Source organism: Anopheles marshallii, chromosome 2, assembly GCF_943734725.1.
Source record: "Anopheles marshallii chromosome 2, idAnoMarsDA_429_01, whole genome shotgun sequence".
NCBI classification, from domain to species: domain Eukaryota; kingdom Metazoa; phylum Arthropoda; class Insecta; order Diptera; family Culicidae; genus Anopheles; species Anopheles marshallii.
In genome coordinates, this window is record NC_071326.1 from 80,656,350 (window position 1) to 80,661,724 (window position 5,375).

Here is a 5,375-nt window from a genome sequence, read left to right on the forward strand (position 1 = left end):
TATATGGATGCAGAAAGGTTGTACTGAGCATGGTTTAACCCTTCAATGCAACGGACAGACTCAATTTAACCCGCAATGGGTCAAATGTGTTTTTGACAGCAATTTAATTGTGTGTTCGCGAGAACATCAAACAGTAATCTGGATCAATTGTCTGCATAAGACGTCATCCGGTCATCCGGAGATTGGAAGGATTTACTAAAATTTTAAAACTTGAGCTTGTGGCCTGTATCTGGCAAATAATACAGGCACCGACCTGTGTCATTATGTTCAGATTCGCAAAGGACATAGCGCAAGGGATCATTTTTGCGGAATGACAATTTGAGAAAAGGCTTTAGCTTTAATTGAATTAATTTGAAACAATATAAATATGTATGATTATTAAAATCATCCTTTTTCAGTTGTTTTCGTTCAAAATTGTTAGTTACATTTTTCGCACACGGAAAACATGGCCTAATCTGGTTCAGATTTGTTTGTTTTGACATTTGTCGAGCTTCGGTCAACTGCTTTCATTGGGACATCAATCCAATCCATGATTCCTAGGCTTAGCTTGCCTCGTCATTTGTATGGCGAGCGGATAAGCTTGGAAACGTCAAAACGCATACAAAAAAAAACTGGCTTAGAGTATGATTCCGGCCTTTATTGATGGCACTACAACCTCAAGAGGTCTAATTCTGCTATTACTGCCTTCATTTGACATTATTTACCCACAGCTAGATAGCAAGTCGCGCGTACAGGCGATTGGTCCGAATAGGATTTTCTACCGGTCTTGTCGTGTGCAGACCACCATCCGCATTTGTATGGGATTTGACACATATTGCCGCACGGTGAATTAGCATTGACTGTCATCAACGTCATAGTCTGTACAAATGCGTGCGACAGAGCAGTAAATGAGATCTTTCTAAGAGACTGGTCACAGCTCTGTCGCAGCCGCATGCTTGCTTTTGTGTGGAGTTCATGACGTTCATGACAGCAGCTCTCACGTTGCCGTGCGGCAATATTAAACAAGTTTGCTATAAGTCGCATGCGACAGATCTGTGACCAGTCCTTTACAGAGTTCTTTAGTAATAGAACACCGCAAGCAAATACAACATTCGCAGCACATAACATCTAAAGATGTCACAGATGACACGACAATCGCAGTAGCCATATAGAATTCTTCAATGTAGAGGTTTCTCCATTGTCCTACCAAACTTACTAAATTACTTATCCGGCGCTACAAACGCTTCGTGGTGTTGGCCTGCGGCAGGAGTCCTCTAAACCGCTCGCGGTCGAGCGCCTTCGTCTTCGTCTTCAATCCATTATCCCGGCCTTTCTGGCGGACGCATCAACGTCATCACTCCATCTTCCTACCACACACCCGGGGCTAAAAGATCTTCTGAGCATCTTCCTGTCGAACGCAACTAAGGGGGTTTTGTCAGCTTTGAACAAAGTTCACATCTCAGAGGGTATCGTCAGTTTTGGACAAAGTCCGCGTCTCAGAGAATTTCGTCTGTTTTGGACAAAGTTCTCGTCTCAGAAGCGTATGCGAGTACTGGAACTATATAGCTCCATAACAATCCCAGCTTCGAGAATTGGAGAAGTTTGCTCAGACTGTAAATGAGCATGATCATGTCCATGAGCAGTGCCATTTTCAAGTTGAAACGTTTCACTAACTCATGGACAATAGTTAAGTTAACATTTGTGTTAGTGATAGCTTTGGTCTTTCTTCTGTTATGATATTTTCGGGTATTTGAAAGTGAAGTAGACATCATGCTGCAGTAGTGTTGGGTACATCTGATTCATATTCATGAATCTCAGTGAATCTTTGAACTGATTGAATGAATCTCAATCTCAATCTGCATCTGTATGAATCCCCAAAGATTCACGGATCATCTAAAATTAAAACCCTCCTCCTCGAACGACGAATGATTCTTCGGTGAAGGTTCATATGAATGACTCATCTCAAAAGATTCATACAGCACAATACTACATTGGAGTCTTGATTTTCGTGAATAATTTGCTCAACTCGACAGGACTATGTTTTCGTTTAGTATGCGCATGAAGCTTCAGGAACTCTGCCAGTGTATTGATGGATGATGCAATGTGTGAAATCTGTTTTAGGGACATGGGAAATACCTGGCTGCAAGAATAGTCAATGTTCTTCCTAGCACACGATTAAAACATTGCACTCATGGCGAGTTGAGGACTTTGCAGTGTACACATATTTTAGCTTTTCCCAACGGTGTCAGCCTAGTTGCATTCCAGAAGATCCTTGTCCTTGTTTGTCGGTAGGTTGGAAAATTTCCTCGTGCTTCGTATTTTTGCCCTCTTTAACATTTTAAGTGACATACAAGGAATTTTGGAGCTGTTTAACCTAGGTGTTTTACTCTTATTAAAGTTGTATTGTGTAAAGTGATCTAATTTATCTAAGCTAATCTAATCTAATTTATGTACTAATAATGTATTATTGAATCGGCTTAATACAATATTCTTTAAACTGTTCTAAGATATCTTAATATATAAAAACTCCCTGCAATTCTTGTGCCTTACCTAGTTTGAAGACTAATCCATAGACTTCGGATATTGCATGATTTAGACCACTTTTGAGAAGTGCCGGCATGTTGGGTCCTTGTTGCTCTTTTTGATTTAGAAATAACCATAATAAGCTTAAAGTAGTTAAACCTATTCCTATGCTATATAATGTACAACAAAGTAATGCATACATCTCGAACCTCTATGTCTTTATAACTTAACATTAAGTTAATAAATTAGTTAACACTTTGACGACTTCAGTTAACAAACAGCATATTTTGACTGTGTGCAAAAATTTGCACAATTTGGAAACAAACACATACGCACACACTGATGCACTAGGGATGCCAATGATCGGGATAGTTTATGAAAGCAACAACAACGACATCAACAACAAAATAAACAAGATGCCATAAAAACCTCATCACGATACCGTGTTCCGCTGCGAGCAGCGCACACTGCCGGGTAACTACGATGGGAAACCAGGTGAAGGGCACACACGCTGGGCAGCGTTTTGTCGTACGTTCGCGCTATACAGCCTGCGATACATAGGTGTTTGCGTACCTGTGTGTTTCGGCAGCTGCGAAACGGTGGGCAGGGAAGGCGGATGGTCCCACAAAACTGGCTTGATTACGGTAGGGAGAAAAAAAACTACACTATAAGACAACGGCGGGTAGAAAGGGAGAGGTGGGCGCTGTGAAAAATGTGGGATTAGAAGCCGGCGGTGGCAGAGAGTGTTGGGTAAAATCGATGGAAAAATAGAAAGGAACTTTGCTCTCGTTGCTAGGCGATGGCGAGTAGGGGAGGGAGGTGATATTTGTGCGATCGCAGCAATCGGCCCCAAACTATCACACAAAAAGTTCAAGTTTCAAGCAAACAAAAAAGGAAAATGTGTCCAACAATATAGCTTTGGTCACACGCATAGTTCTGGCGCTGCATTCAGCCCACCATTGCCAGCGCAGCGAATTGCATTACGCACACGATTGCATGAGATAGATTGGAAACAGAAGGAAAATGTTCCCCATATCTTGATTGTGTTAGAATTGGTGCAACAACAAATGAACGAATGTCGCGGGGTCCTGTAACATGTCTGCGCGCTAAGGTCTAAGTGGACAAAGCTTCGCAAAATGACATGTACACACAAATACTCTCGCACAAACGCAAATACGTACCAACACAGTTGCACAATGCGCACAACAGCGTCGATCTTTGCAATACCAGTATGAAAATTGGCTGAAGGGAAGGTGAAGCGGCACGGCGCGGAGGGGCGTTACCATGAAACACCATAAAACAAGGAAAACATCTGCGATGAAGTGATGATAAATGCAGCAAAAAAAAAGGCGTACGGCGGAGAGCGGGCAGGATGCGGAGAACGGAACGTTTGAGAACAACGAATCGCGCTGCTTGGAGCATGCGGGTGTGCGGTGGAGGAGGCAGATGTAGCGGACGGTGGGAAGAAATGACAGCAGCGAAACCCTGCACACGCATGCACACACATACACACGTATTCACAGCAGTACGGTGTGAACGGCAGCATCGGGCGAAGCGTCGAACGAATGCTGTACGAACGAAAAAAACCCCCCCATCTAAAAACCGTCCGTCCGGTGGCCGAAACCTGAAATAGTCTCGCATACTCACCGAAGGCACCGGAAAAATTCAGCCGTGCTTCCATTCCAACGCCAACACACCAACCACTTAGCGCGCGTGCACAGGCAACGGACCTACCGAATCGGCAGCGCGTCGGCCGCACACACACCAACGTGCCCTGCGGCTCCTTCCTCTTGCGCTTCGGCACCGCTTGCTTGCGTTGGTTACTACACTATAGCCTGCGCATCTGTTTGCTCTATCCAAAGCTGCCCCAGGCTTAGCGCGTGCAAATGAGACGGAATGGCGGAGAGACGTTTGGTGCGAAGCTATTTGGCTAGCGCAGACGGCTCTCTTCTGCACTGCACACACACACAGGCGCGCACGCATGCACGGGTGGGAGTTGGTGTGGTGAATGAGAAGCAGGATGCACGAGCTGCTGAGGGAGGGAAGGAAAGGGGAAGCACAGCTGAACAGTGAACGATAGGGCGGCATAACGACAATAGAAGCGAAAAGAGGCTAGTTGAGGGTGAGATGAGAGAGCGAGAGAGCGAGATAGATAGGATGGAAAAGCGAGGGCTGCTGCGATGAAAGATGAACGACTCGCAGCGAATGTTGCTAGACTACGACCCACACACACACACATGCGATGGAACACAAGCACACGATGACGAAATTTCGTTGTTTTAAAGCATTACCCCCCCCCTATCTACCGGGCCGGCGTAGGGAGGGAGCCTGATGAGCACCGAGCGAAGGGCACGCGTTAGATGGGAGGAGGTAAGGGTCGCTTTTACGTGCTAAATTATAGGGCGGGAGGTTGAAGGAAAGCTTGGTCCACCCACCCACCATGCTTGGTGGTATCCATCGTTTGTGATCGCAGCAATCAATGCCATCATCAGCAAACACTGCCATCTCCTCATGCCTCATCCCTTCCCTTCACTAACCCTCCCCCCCCTCCCTTCCTCCTTCAAAACTTCACCAAACATTGCGGTACGAAACAACGAAATGCGATGCGAAAACCATCCTGTCGCGGGAGTTTGGCGAATCTCGCCTTTCCCATGTGCGTGGCTGCACGTGCGTGTGTGTGCTGGTGAGGGAGTGAGCGAACGCTTTTCGATTGGAAGGGGGGGCGGACCACCCCCGGGTGACCATGGAGGACCTAAGGTCCACACGCACGGCAAAGAAGCACCCGATAACCCGATTGGAATACTAGCGAACCTAGCTAACGAACACTAGCAAACCTCCAAAACCGGGGACCAACGCGTGCGGTGCGTGCTCAT